The 15,297-nt window shown below is 37.2% G+C and overlaps 1 long non-coding RNA gene and 1 other non-coding gene across 9 annotated transcripts in view; both read right to left on the bottom strand.

Moving 5' to 3' along the window:
* LOC131737584 (uncharacterized) overlaps nucleotides 1-15,297 on the bottom strand; it is a 62,547-nt gene that overhangs the window by 22,562 nt on the left and 24,688 nt on the right. For 7 of the 8 annotated variants that reach the window (XR_009329232.1, XR_009329226.1, XR_009329231.1 and 4 more), the window contains exon 2: nucleotides 1,350-1,423. This is a non-coding gene — a long non-coding RNA (uncharacterized LOC131737584). Of the gene's footprint in view, nucleotides 1-1,349; nucleotides 1,424-8,204; nucleotides 8,609-15,297 lie in introns of those variants that run through there. The other variant, XR_009329227.1, reaches the window with a different exon arrangement.
* trnar-ucu (transfer RNA arginine (anticodon UCU)) lies at nucleotides 3,067-3,157 on the bottom strand. The gene is given in 2 exon segments: nucleotides 3,067-3,102; nucleotides 3,121-3,157. It is a non-coding gene; the product is annotated as a tRNA-Arg (tRNA).

The following is a 15,297-nucleotide window of genomic DNA, read 5'->3' as shown; positions in this document are numbered from 1 at the left end:
TTTTTGTTTTTTTTTTTTTTTTTTTATAAAGTATTTTAGGTCAAAAGAATATAAACCTCACTCAGAAAATCAGGGATTATGAAATTAATGGTAACTGTTTAGTAACGTTTTGTCATATTAGTTTAGTGAGGTAACATTTTTTATAGTTAATCCAAAATTAAGTGCTCTTAATGAGCGTTGTACTAATTATTAAGGCAACGTGTTGCTTTTCCTTAATGCTTTCGCTTTTTATTGTAATCAAAATTCCTGGACTGGAACCCCCATAATGCCCTTTTGAGTCCACTGAAGGTATTGTTAAATGTGATCATTAATAACAGGGCTCACTCCACCTTTTTCCACTTATACCCCATTTTCCTTTTTGTTATTCAACATGTTGAAACATAATCTGATGTTTTTTTTAAAACTTAGTCGGTTAAAACTTAATAAAAATGATTAAGTTCAACAGTAACACAGAGGCATCATTGTGGAATTGCATAATTGTCAATACATGTAGATTAAATTTACTGTCTACATATGTTTTGAAAAATACTAAATGCATATGTAAATATACATTGTAAATATACATTCCTACTTTCTATCTGCAATGAAAACCTACTGGAAGTCCATAAAGAGAAGGCAAAACAAAGCAAGCATTTGGAGCAGAAGACAGCTTGAGGCACGGAGGTGAAAGGGAAAAAGAGATGCAAGTGGTGTACCATATATAGCTGCAATGAAGAAAATGTGTTAGTGAAACTGTGATTGACTTTTGAAAAGATAAGAATATAGTTTTATTTGTCTGATTTTAATTCAAACAGTTTAGTCAAATTATGAGGTAAAATGTTATGAAGTAAACAAATTAGATTTATAGTTGTAAAATTGTTGATGTAGATCTTTAAAGTTTTGCTGAATGTATCAAGGACTATTCCTAATATTCCACATAGTGTGAGACAAATTGTATTAATTTGCCGGATCAATAGTTGAAATGCTTTGATTAAGTTTGTCTGGAGAAGAGGATGACCCCTTTGGTCCTGGAGAGAAGATTCCTGTTAAGGTCATAAGGCCAAGGCGATGGGAGTCTAACGCATTCAAAGAGGCTAAGAAACTTCTTGATAAAGAATACTGCACAAAGCTAAAAAGACACAAACAAATGCCCAGAAAAATTGGGTCATATTCGGTAACAGTGCCCAGAACTTCCTCCTGAATTTAACTGGATCATAGCTCACACCTGAAATGTGTCATTTGGGATTGAGGGTGGATCAAAGTTTTGATTTGGTTTAAGCCTTAATTTGATTTCATTGTTATCTTGTTCTCACCCATTTATTATGCTGTGAATCTTTTCATTCTTCAGCATTCAGCATTTGAGTACTTACATTTATTAGGCTTCCAAGCCAGAATGTCTGGTAAGCATCATCTTGGGACAGTAGAATTCAAATGGCAAAATGGTCTGTAAAACAAAATGGTCACTTGACATACATTTTAATTTAAAACTGCATTTGTTGAAAAACTATTTCTATGTTTAACTCCAAACTTGACAAGCATCATCCCTGTGTCAGTGCAGTTCAGTTTTTTGTTTTTTTTTATAAATGGTGTTTCTTCATTCATCAAGATAGCTTTCTGACCTTTATAACTGCTTCTCTTAAAAAATGGTTTAGGTGAATACTTGACAGGCATCATCCCTGTGACAATAGATTTTAAACACTGAAAAATATTCTTCCTCCTTTAACCAATTGACTGCCTGACAAGTTTAAAAAAAACCTGTTGCTGTGTGCTCCGTTCCTTGCTCATTGTATTGCTGGCTTGGAAGCTGTAAAACAACTTTGCAGTTTTACTTTCTTTACTTACACATTGTATTTTAATAACATGGTTTTTTTTAGTAAAAGGAATACATTTATGTTACAATTAGGGCAGCTGTGTGGAGTAGTGGTTAGGGCTCTTGACCGGAGGGTCGTGGGTTCAATCCCAGGTGAGGGACACTGCTGCTGTACCCTTGAGCAAGGTACTTTACCTAGATTGCACCAGGAAAAACCCAACTGTATAAATGGGTGATTGTATGTAAAAAAAGAGAACTTGATACAGTTGTAAGTTGCTCTGGATAAGGGTGTCTGCTAAGAAATTAATTAATAAGAATTACGTTTTTATTCATTTTGAAAACATTAAAATAAAATTTACTGCTCAATCAGTTTGTCTTCATTTTTCTGCAAAACTAATTAAATTAATTCGGTGACAACAAAAAGGAACTGTGTAGTTATGTTTGTATGACAGAATATTAGCTTGCAACCCACTTCTACCACTTCAGGTCCCCTATGGTTTGCAGAAAACGTATACACACCAGATAAAAATATTAGTTTACATTTCCTGGCCAACCATTATGAACACTAGGGGCTTGATTTTCCATCATACATTTACTATGGCATGGGCAATTTGCCTGCAATTTGCACACAGTGGAAAATATAGGCCTAGATGTTTAGAATGTAAAGATTGATATGGAAATCCTAGTAAACTTTCAGTTTGCCAGTAACTACAGGTGGTTAGAACTGTGGTTACTTGAAGTTTACATACTACACTGCTGTGCAAACTGTACAAAACCTAAAGTTCACAATTTGTAAACCTGATGACCTACAATGTTTGTGCAATTCATTAACTTGTGCAAACTTAATGTTTACATTATGTTTCACACACAGTTTACTGAATAATGTAATAATGAATAATGTAATCATGAATAATGTAATGTGTAAGCTTCTGGTTCACAAACGTATAGATCACCTTTGTGAGAGTGGGAGAGGGGAGGGTTAAGCCATGCACACCACATAGACACAATGTAATGTTAATACAAGTCATATTTTGTTACCAAAAAAGCGCTTTATGGGTCAGCAGGAAGATTCGACACTTTGAAGCAGCAGGATCGATGAGCCATGCGCCCCGCAGGACATCGCTGTCGTTCCATGGTGTAAAGGTTAGCACTCTGGACTCTGAATCCAGTGATTCAAGTTCAAATCTCGGTGGAACCATGCTTTTAAGCTATCAATTTGTCCATAGGTGTTCTTTAAAACAACAAATGCTTTTAATTCCTACAGCAGCCCCAAAACATGATTCCGGTGGGACTCGAACCCACAACCTTTGAATCCCCTCTCAGTGTCTGACTAGAAGTCCAATGTGCTATCCATTGCGCCACAGAGCCTCACGTGTGAAAGTATCACCCTAGTGCTGACTGGTCCTGCAAACTGACTAGTCGTTTCACGTGACAGCTAACATGCATTTCTAGCGTGACGCGCAGGGCCCCTCTTAACTTCCCTGGTGGTCTAGTGGTTAGGATTCGGCCCTGTTTGACACATTTGGAATTGGATAATTATAATTGTTTTATACATATTTGGATTGTAATGGTCAAACAAGTTATACACTGAAAAGACCTGAGAGGAATACACGGTCTGAAATATCATGTTTGCAAAGGACGCAAACTTCTGAAAAATGGTTCAAGTGCATTTATGATTGAAAGATAGTTGAATCTTGAAGATTTTTTACTACCTTTTAAGTGATGTTGAACCACATGACAAGACAATAACAAGTGGCTATGTGCCAGAAATAAGCAAAGTGACCTCGGAACAGGTCAGGGATCGGAATGTGTTCATTGTATTGATCAGATAAATCCTAATATGGTAAAACAGATATTTAGAGATCTATTTAGAAAGGACAACAGCTGATGTGAAATCTATTTCAAATCGAGTATTCTGAACATATTTGGTGATCGTGATTGCTTGGGAGTGGTTTGGGAATGGTACTGTATATAACACAAGGTGGAAACCTTGGTTCTTTGGTCAATCCACAGGGTTGATTCACTGCGTTGATGGGTCCAGTTCAGTCAGGGAAATGAATGTACTATATTATATCAGCTTAACAAAATGGTCAATCTACAGGGTTGATTCACTGCGTTGATTCTGGGTCTAGTTCAGTCGGGGAAATGGTTGGACTATATTATATCAGCTTAGCAAAATGACTAATCTGCAGGGATGAGTCTAACTCGACAGAGGACTCATTGCAATTCTTTGAAGAACAACTGAATGTATTAGATTTAAAGCATTGCTAGATTTAACATTTAAGATCAACTCTATCGATTATCTGATGTAATTTTATTGAATCGCTATTTTTTGTTATGTTTTGTTTTTTTGTCTTCTCTGGTGTTGAGCCTAACCAGGGGTTATGTTCATTAGAATAAATCTTCATACTTGCAACAGAAGTTTTTCTCTTGTCCTTCCATATCTAACAATATACATATAATATATATGTATGTTTCTTTTTTTTTTTTTTTACAACAGGCCCGGGTCCGATTCCTGGTCAGGGAACACTTCTGTTTTGAATTCTGTTGGATGGTGTTCTGTACGCTTTGCTTTCTCCACTCTGGCTGCAAATGCCTACACTGTGACGTATCAGTATTGCGTAAGTATACACTTTCTTATTGATTTATATCTTTTCAATTGCGTTTGTAAAGACAATTAAAACACCACATTGAGCTGCTTATGTTTAACAGAAGCAAGCGGGCCAGGGTTTTCCTGCTGTCTAGCACGCGCATAGGTTTTCTTTTTTCAACACACTGAAATCCAGACACGCTGAAGAACATAATAGACTGACCGCGACGTGATTTGAACACACAGCCTTCTGACCTAGAGGCAGATGCACTACCGTTGTGCCACGAGGTCCAACCATTGCAAGTTAGCGATATTCTGTAATAAAATGTAGAGTGTAGTGCAGGCACCTGATATGAAGAGAAAGCACAAATCGAGAACTTGCAGGGCTCAGTTGTTGGCAGGTATGCTGAATGAGTCCTTCATCAGCAAAGGTGGTATAGAAAGAGCTCACATTAAAAATGAAGCAAAAGTTTGCACCCAAGATGGGGCTCGAACCCACGAGATTAAGAGTCTCATGCTCTACCGACTGAGCTAGCCGGGCTGTGGGTAAACAACCTTTAAATCACTTCTCAGTATTTAACTAGAAGTCTAACACGATATCCATTGCACCATAGCCTCTTGGACAGCTTGGGGGGCTATAGCTACCTTAACATTTTTCTTAGCACCCCTGTAGCCACGCCTCCCAGTGCAAAGGTTAAACTTTTGTATTTGATTGCATGAAATTGATTAAGTTCCATCTTTTTTTTTTAACCAAAAATAATAATAATACTATATATAATGAAGTCAAAGTTGCGCTATGTGCACCTTCATATAACATCGTATAAATGCAGGGTTTTATTACAGCACCGCCAGATTGATGAGCTACGAGAATCAACTGCTGCTCCAGAGGAGGGTTCATTTTGAGTTTCAGTGTTTTAAAATAAAATAACAAACAGAACGAAATTTCAATGTACCATTTGTAATTCAGTAATATGAGAGAATTGGTCAGGGGTCTGAATACTTTTGCAAGGCACTGTATATATATATATATATATATATATATATATATAGTAAAAGACTGGACCCACTTGGGTTCGTTGCCCCTTTAAAAATAGACCCAACACGTCAGAAATTGAGTTTTTTTTTTTAAACGCGGTTGCGCTATATTTTAAAAAACACAAAAATAAACAAAATACAAAACAAAACCTAACTCCGTTTGGAGCGCTTACTAAACAGGTATTTCCCTGGCTAACTTGCAGGACGGCTAAGCCTGACACCGAACACAAAAACCACACGGGTTCAACACCGCACTTACTTCGCCGGACTGCTCGGAAGCAGAGCACCTCACTTCTGCCTCCTTCTACTCAGCAGCCCCGTGCAGCCTGGCTACACGTCTTAAATACCCTGCACCCGGTTCTCATTTTTAATCACCCCCGGGTGCAGGGGATAACATAATAAAACAATTACCAAAAAATTAAATTAAACAATAACACAAATTAACAAATTAAATGAAACAATACAGCAAACAAACAAACAAAGGTACATTCTCTCGCAGGGAGGTTTTAACACTCCCTCCCTGCTGTCTCACCCAACCCGCTATCTTACAATATATATATATATATATATATATATATATATATATATATATATATATATATATAATGTGATGTACTTTGTTCTTTCCAACAGGTGTTTGTCACTTTAATTATACACGAAACAAGGGTAGTGCTCTTTAAACGCCGTGGCGTACGTTTATTTAGCAAACTGTTCAAACAAAAACACACAAAACAAAACCTAGCCTTTCTTCAGGCGCCAACTAAACTGAGAAACAGAAAGGCTAACTAATGCAGGGCAGGGTAAGCCTGTTCCCCTGTTTAAACTAATTCCCAGAATCACCTCAGCCAAATCACCGTCCAGAACTTCGTTGTCAAGGATAGCCGTACCTTTATTTTGTTACCCGCAAAACCTTTTGTCCAACACGCTTATTTCACCACTTCAACCCTCTTTTTCGAACACACAAACTAAACCCCTTTTTAACCCCGACCTGATCACTTCCACCTGATCAGCATTTGCCGATTAATTATACAATTAAACACTTGTTACATTTGTTTCAACACAGTGTGTGGCTACCCCCCATGGTCCTAAAGCCTCCAAATTACTGTCTGGTACATACACATCATCATATATTATATTTATATATATATATATATATATATATATATATATATATATATATATATATATATATATATATATATTTATATATTTATATATATATATATATATTTATATATATATATATATATATATATATATATATATATATATATATATATATATATATATATATATATATATATATATATATATAAAGACAGCAGGGAGGGGGTTAAAGCCTCCCTGAAGAAAAAACATGTGCGGAATGCACATTTGTTTAATTTAATTGTATTTGGTTTATTGTTTGATTGTATTACCTTATTGTTTAATTTAATTTGTTAATTGTTTTATCCCCTGCACCTGGTGCTTATTAAATTAGAACCAGGTGCAGGGTATAAAAAGGGAGCAGGTGTTGGCTGCTTGGAAGAAGGAAGCAGGAAGGTGTGTGCCCTGTTCCTGAAGCAGTCAAGTCCGGTGTGTCGTAAGTCCTCAAAGTTAGTGTGTGAAACCTTTGCTAAACTGTGTTTGTTTTTCAGCCGGTAAACAGCCTAGCTGTCCGGTGCTAGTTTAGAATTCCTGTTTTTGTTTTATTTAGTGCTCACTGAGGAGCTAGGTGTTTATTTTGTGTTTTTTGTTTTTGTTTGTTTTAAGTCCGCGTAAGCGCTGAACCTCCAATTTCTGTGTGTTGGGTCGTGATTTTAAAGGGACTAGAACCGTGAGTGGTGCGAGTCAGTTTACAATATTATGTTACAATTATATTTTATAATTTAAAAATGATCAGACTGATTATCACATGTGGCAGCTCTCTAATGATGTCACAAGGGACACAACACTACAACAAATGACGAAGCAGCATTGCTGTTGACTACAATGGAGAAAGGTATTGCCATTGACAACAATACAGAAAGGTATGCCATTGAATACAATACAGAAATGGAGAGTAAAATAAGTAAGAAATAACCCACGACAGGGTGTGCGGTAAGACCATTATTGCTGCACTCCTTGGGTGCATTCTGAGGCACAAGGACGCAGGCCGAGTGACTTCAACCACCCAAGAAGTGCAGTAATAATTGTCTTACCATACACTCTGGAGTGTGGTATTTCATTTATAAAATGGCTACACTTTTTAAAAATAATTTTACAAACCAACTTTTTGAAGTAAAAAAAAAAATGTATTGTGTATCCTTCCACTGAGAAGAAAATAGTCCAACGACTTTGATTTTATATATATATATATATATATATATATATATATATATATATATATATATATATATATATATATATAATATATATATATAATGTTTAACTTGGATTTGCCATAAACATTACATTCAACATTGCCATGTATAGTAAACATTTTGAGATGACATGGCATTTGGGAATTAAAAGCACATTGATTTCCCACATCTGAGTGAGGATTCACTGAACAGCCAAGCGCTGCACTGGCACTTGGGACCGATGTTGAGGGCAGGGCTTCCTCGCATGAAACCATGTGTGGAGACTTTGTTAGAAGGGATCCTACTCCAGGTTTTGCGGTCTTTCAGAGAAGCTGACCAATAATTTCTGAGGCCATTTTCACACCAATGGCCAGTAACTGACATAATTTCCAGAGACTGTAAACCAGCATTGGATAGTATGTGGACAACAGAGCTGCCGACTGAGTGGTTCGTATTGTAACAAACTTACCTAGTGTGCAATAACCAAACACCTAGGCCATAAGTGTATACTAGCACCGAGCATAAAACATTCAATACTACAGTCCCAGCAGGTAAATCAGTACAGCAAAAAACAAGGATTTCACGAGAACCAAGGGAGTAAATTTTAAACAGGATAGGTTTATTATGTCCATTTGTATATAGTACTAAGCACAAGTGTATCCTGGAGTAATCAGAACGGTAAGTCTTAAGTAAGATCAGAAATCTGGCAAATATCAACCCTGACTCAATGGTAAACAAACTAAACATCCAGGTTGGTAGAACAATTAGTAAAAGAAACTACCCAGTATATCTCTAGATAATCCTTCAAGGAGCACACCAACACTGCAATGTTAATCACATAAAAATGCAATTAGAAAAGACAAACTATATATATATATATATATATATATATATATATATATATATATATATATATATATATATATATATATATATATATATATATATATATATAACATGAACAGGCCTTTGTACCGATAATCACAATACCAATGTATAGCAAAACCATTAATAATCCGCCTCGCTGTTGGAACTTGAGTAAACAAAAAAGAAAGAGAGGGAAAGAGACAACAAAAAAAAATACAGGCAGGCCAACCAATAATCAGGCTGTTCATTCTATGGCCCACACAGTTGCAATACTTGTATCCAAGTGTATGAGTACTTAAAAGTTTCAGTCCCGGGCTTGAAATTAAAACGCACCCAGAAAGTAACAAAACAAACAAACAAAAACAAACCAATAAAGTTCTAGAAAAAGAACAACAATCCAGCAATCCCAAAAGAACGCTCTCCAAACAAAAACCCGAATGGCCATTCAAAAAATATTTGTAATCCAAACTGCAGCAAAAAATAGAAAAGGATCGATCTCACCCGGTTATGATGAATCCGTGTGCAAGTCCTCCAGTTCATACAATGTTGGGAGTCGCCATTTGATTGAATATCTTCTCTCGTTCCGTTGTCCCGTAAAAGCAGTAAAGTATCAAAGTAAAGATATAAATCAAACCAACTGGAAGAAAAATAGGACCCAACACGGAAGTATTGCCCAACGAGCACTGAGCAGCGTGTGATAATAGCTATTGCACTAGTATTAGTCGAACCCGCTATAGAAACTGGTAAAAACCAAAACACGGTTGTTTGACATAACACCGACTAGCAGCATGATATACACAGATACCTCGTTTTTTCTGTCGTTTGAACAGGTTGCCTGTAAGCTCTCTCTCTCTCTCTCTCTCTCTCTCTCTCTCTCTCTCTCTCTCTCTCTCTCTCTCTCTCTCTCTCTCTCTCTCTCTCTCATAACTCCGTATTTTTCTCTCTCAAACAGACTTTCAAAACCCAAGAAGTGCAGTAATAATTGTCTTACCATACACTCTGGAGTGTGGTATTTCATTTATAAAATGGCTACACTTTTTAAAAATAATTTTACAAACCAACTTTTTGAAGTAAAAAAAAAAATGTATTGTGTATCCTTCCACTGAGAAGAAAATAGTCCAACGACTTTGATTTTAATATATATATATATATATATATATATATATATATATATATATAATATATATATATAATGTTTAACTTGGATTTGCCATAAACATTACATTCAACATTGCCATGTATAGTAAACATTTTGAGATGACATGGCATTTGGGAATTAAAAGCACATTGATTTCCCACATCTGAGTGAGGATTCACTGAACAGCCAAGCGCTGCACTGGCACTTGGGACCGATGTTGAGGGCAGGGCTTCCTCGCATGAAACCATGTGTGGAGACTTTGTTAGAAGGGATCCTACTCCAGGTTTTGCGGTCTTTCAGAGAAGCTGACCAATAATTTCTGAGGCCATTTTCACACCAATGGCCAGTAACTGACATAATTTCCAGAGACTGTAAACCAGCATTGGATAGTATGTGGACAACAGAGCTGCCGACTGAGTGGTTCGTATTGTAACAAACTTACCTAGTGTGCAATAACCAAACACCTAGGCCATAAGTGTATACTAGCACCGAGCATAAAACATTCAATACTACAGTCCCAGCAGGTAAATCAGTACAGCAAAAAACAAGGATTTCACGAGAACCAAGGGAGTAAATTTTAAACAGGATAGGTTTATTATGTCCATTTGTATATAGTACTAAGCACAAGTGTATCCTGGAGTAATCAGAACGGTAAGTCTTAAGTAAGATCAGAAATCTGGCAAATATCAACCCTGACTCAATGGTAAACAAACTAAACATCCAGGTTGGTAGAACAATTAGTAAAAGAAACTACCCAGTATATCTCTAGATAATCCTTCAAGGAGCACACCAACACTGCAATGTTAATCACATAAAAATGCAATTAGAAAAGACAAACTATATATATATATATATATATATATATATATATATATATATATATATATATATATATATATATATATATATATATATATATATATATATATATATATATATATATAACATGAACAGGCCTTTGTACCGATAATCACAATACCAATGTATAGCAAAACCATTAATAATCCGCCTCGCTGTTGGAACTTGAGTAAACAAAAAAGAAAGAGAGGGAAAGAGACAACAAAAAAAAATACAGGCAGGCCAACCAATAATCAGGCTGTTCATTCTATGGCCCACACAGTTGCAATACTTGTATCCAAGTGTATGAGTACTTAAAAGTTTCAGTCCCGGGCTTGAAATTAAAACGCACCCAGAAAGTAACAAAACAAACAAACAAAAACAAACCAATAAAGTTCTAGAAAAAGAACAACAATCCAGCAATCCCAAAAGAACGCTCTCCAAACAAAAACCCGAATGGCCATTCAAAAAATATTTGTAATCCAAACTGCAGCAAAAAATAGAAAAGGATCGATCTCACCCGGTTATGATGAATCCGTGTGCAAGTCCTCCAGTTCATACAATGTTGGGAGTCGCCATTTGATTGAATATCTTCTCTCGTTCCGTTGTCCCGTAAAAGCAGTAAAGTATCAAAGTAAAGATATAAATCAAACCAACTGGAAGAAAAATAGGACCCAACACGGAAGTATTGCCCAACGAGCACTGAGCAGCGTGTGATAATAGCTATTGCACTAGTATTAGTCGAACCCGCTATAGAAACTGGTAAAAACCAAAACACGGTTGTTTGACATAACACCGACTAGCAGCATGATATACACAGATACCTCGTTTTTTCTGTCGTTTGAACAGGTTGCCTGTAAGCTCTCTCTCTCTCTCTCTCTCTCTCTCTCTCTCTCTCTCTCTCTCTCTCTCTCTCTCTCTCTCTCTCTCTCTCTCTCTCTCTCTCTCTCTCTCTCTCTCTCTCTCTCTCTCATAACTCCGTATTTTTCTCTCTCAAACAGACTTTCAAAACCCTTTTTTATACCCTATTGGTGTAGAGCTTTTAAGCAAAGGAAGCTCCGCCCCCAATTACGGAAAACAGTAATGGCCAAAATACCTAAAAGGAATTAGTCTAGGACCATAGCGTTTTAACCCAAATATAAACAAATGTACCCAGCACACGAACTAAAACAATAATTGCCCCAAGAGTTTATTTTTAAACCAGGCAAGGGTATAGATTATATATACACGTATGTATGGCGAAATATTAAGGAGCTAATTAAAAACGCTGTCATGGAATAACTAGATTGCCTGGCCAGGCTTACTGGCATTCACAAGAATGCGCAGGTGCTACGCTTCTTGCAGCACATTGTGTGGCGGTTGCCACAGTAACGCACTGAAACTGAAGCCCAACTTTCTCTGAAATGCGAGACACCATGGTTCCAAGGTAATTAACACAAGTCAGTTCGTGGGAATATCAAATTGATTTGTATTCTGGATTTTTTCTGAGGTAGAATGATTTGGCATCTAATGTACACTTGATTAAATATTTTTTAAAACTGTTGACAAGGCACATATAATCACTGGGCTGCACAAACATATAACCACGAGAACTTTCAAGGTCAATCTTATTGATGTATTTATGGTTTTTTGGTTTGCTCGTTTAATGACAGGGTCACAAATTTCAGACCATTTTCATCTGAATTGATGGTAAAGGACTTCCGTGACAGGCTGCGCAGCCCTTCCCAACCACGGCAAGATAAACAGAACATACAGCTATAAGGAAATGTGATAGTCCATATTAATACATTGTTTGTATAGTACTTTCAATGGAGAGATATTGAGCAGAGTTTAGGTGGGGTATTTTGGAATGCAGAGTCTGTCTCAATACAATTTGACTAGATGTGATCATTTATGGGCATTTGTGGAAAGGGTCTCTGTTCTGCTTTCTTCAAATACTTCTATTCGTGTTTTACACCAATAAAAATATTTTTGACTTTCACTAATATTGTTTTTCAGTTTTAATCATCTTTTCCTTACAGCTGGTGGCTCGTCCGGGATATCGAGAACGAAACAGAAAGCTGCGGGCAGGCTAGAGATTCCTCATCTGATGAGAGGGGGGGGGGGGTGGGTCATGGAGTGTCATGTGGTCAGGAGAGATTCCATCAGTCCAGTCATTTTCTACTTCTGAAAAATACTATTAATGGTGAGTGTTTAAAAGTGTTTTTCTGGCTTACAAAGGGAGAGAAATTGGGATGGTCCCGTATTAAGCAAACAAATTCACATGTTTACGTCGATTGTAAGACGGGGGGGGGGGGGGGGGGGTCAGTCGTACTTGCTTAGGTTTTGGGGAAAAAGAGTATGAAGTTTTTGCCATTCCTGAACCAAATGTAAAGTATAACATGTTTGCTATAGGTAGGAAATAGCGTTGGTTTTCATCAACCCGTGATTTAAATGCAGGGCAAAACACAGAATATATTGCAGGTATAATATTTGGCTTCTAAAAGTGCAGAGTTAAAACAATGTTTCATTTTTAAGGGGTCTGTTTATTAATGATTGTTTATTTTGTGTTGAATTTAAACAGGGAGATTACATTCTCTTTGAATGGAAAACACTTTAATAAAGCACCGATGTTATCAGTATTAACAGGGTTTATTCTGATGTTGCATAGTTTTGCTAGAGTACACTACCATATGTAACAGGTTTAATACAGAGTTTAATTCTACCAGTTTTAATTTCATCAAAAGTCAATTGTGATAATGAGGTTAGCTGTTCTGACACCTTGGTGAGACAAAGTGAGTGGACAATGCCCTTTTAAATAGTTCCGGTTTCGGGTTACCTCTTCCCAGTCACTGCTTGAATGGAAAGAGGGTAAGCATCATGACGCTTCCTCCCATCATAATCTTCAGTTTTATTGAGATAAAAGTACTCCAATAGTTTTGTAATTTTAACAAACTGAAAATACCTTCTACCTGTATCGTTTTATTCCCATATAAGTGTGCTATATGTTTTTAATACATATATAATTTTTGTTGCAGTTGTGATTACTGTAGTTACACGTGGTTGCTATGTAAACTGTACGCTGTCCCCCAGGGTTTTGACCTAAGCTGAATTGCATATCGGGTGAATCTATTTTTATTTTGTTTTAGGGATTTAAGGAAACGTACATTGCTGCCTGAAACTGAAATCTGTTTTTATTTTAACAGGTATGTTGTCCTCCCTTTTATCAGTTGTACATAATTGTTTTGAATGTTTTTATTTTAGGGTTTAACGGTAGGATCTAGTAGACTACACAGCGATAGCATGTAAGCGGGGTTTTGTTCAATTTTGTTTTTCTGCAAATGCATGTTATAATTATACTGTCTACTGTGCCCAGTCACTGCTTGAATGGAAAGAGGGGATTTAAGGAAACGTACATTGCTGCCTGAAACTGAAATCTGTTTTTATTTTAACAGCAATAACCACAATAAACTGCCTGCCGTGCCTGAATTGTGTCGTCCGTGTATGATAAGGATAGGGGGACAGAGTAGCAGAAGCGAGAATAATAAATTAAACACAACGCAGAGACATTCACATTACCGGAGCAAAAGTGAACCGGTTACAGTGATGCTGTGACTTTTTGGATCAACCGATCAACTCTCGTGTGATCGCCGGGAGATTGCAACGCTGTCTGCTGCCTGTTTCCATGACAGTAAGGTACTCTGGTCACGTGACGGGTAAAAAACTGAAATATCTTGCTTGCATAAGTATTCAACCCCCACACATTAATATTTGGTAGAGCCACCTTTCGGACGACGCTTGTGGAATGCAGTTTTCAAATAGTGCCACAGATTCTCAATGGGATTGAGATCAGGACTTTGACTGGGCCACTGTAGGACATTCACCTTTTTGTTCTTGAGCCACTCCAATGTTGCTTTGGCCTTGTGCTTGGGATCATTGTCCTGCTGAAAGGTGAATTTCCTCCCAAGCTTCAGTTTTTTAGTGGACTGAAGCAGGTTCTCTTGCAGTATTTCCCTGTATCCATTCTTCCTTCAATTTTAACAAGATGCCCAGTCCCTGCTGATGAGAAGCATTCCCACAGCATGATGCTGCCACCACCATACTTCACTGTAAGGATGGTGTGTCTTGAGGCATGGGCAGTGTTAGGTTTGCACCACACATTGTGCTTTGAGTTTTGGCCAAAAAGCTCTATCTTGGTCTCATCTGACCACAAAACCTTTTCCCACATCACAGCTGGGTCACTCTCATGCTTTATGGCAAACTCCACACGTGCTTTCAGATGTTACTTTTTGAGTAACGGCTTCTTTCTTGCCACCCTCCCATACAGGCCAGTGTTATGCAGAGCTCTTGATATGGTTGACTGGTGCACCATTACTCCACTCCCAGCCACTGAGCTCTGTAGATCCTTCAAAGTGATTGTTGGCCTCTCTGTGGCTTCTCTCACAAGTCTCCTTCTTGTTTGAGCGCTGAGTTTTGAGGGACGGCGTTTTCTTGACAGTGCCTGGGTGATGTGATGCAGCTTCCACTTCCTGATTATTGATCCAACTGTGAACACTTGGATATTATTTTGTACCCTTTCCCTAATCTATGCATTTGTATTACTTTATCTCTAACTTCTGTAGAATGCTCTTTGGTCTTCATTTTCCTTCAGATTCACAGCCTGACCAATGATCCTTCAACAGTGGGGTTTTTATCCAGAAAATGTGACAGCAACTTTAATGGTTCACAGGTGGAGGCCAAT

This window comes from Acipenser ruthenus, chromosome 7 (assembly GCF_902713425.1).
Source record: "Acipenser ruthenus chromosome 7, fAciRut3.2 maternal haplotype, whole genome shotgun sequence".
Lineage (NCBI taxonomy): Eukaryota > Metazoa > Chordata > Actinopteri > Acipenseriformes > Acipenseridae > Acipenser > Acipenser ruthenus.
Note: the sequence above shows the minus strand (reverse complement) of the source record. Positions and strands in the feature narration are given on the sequence as shown.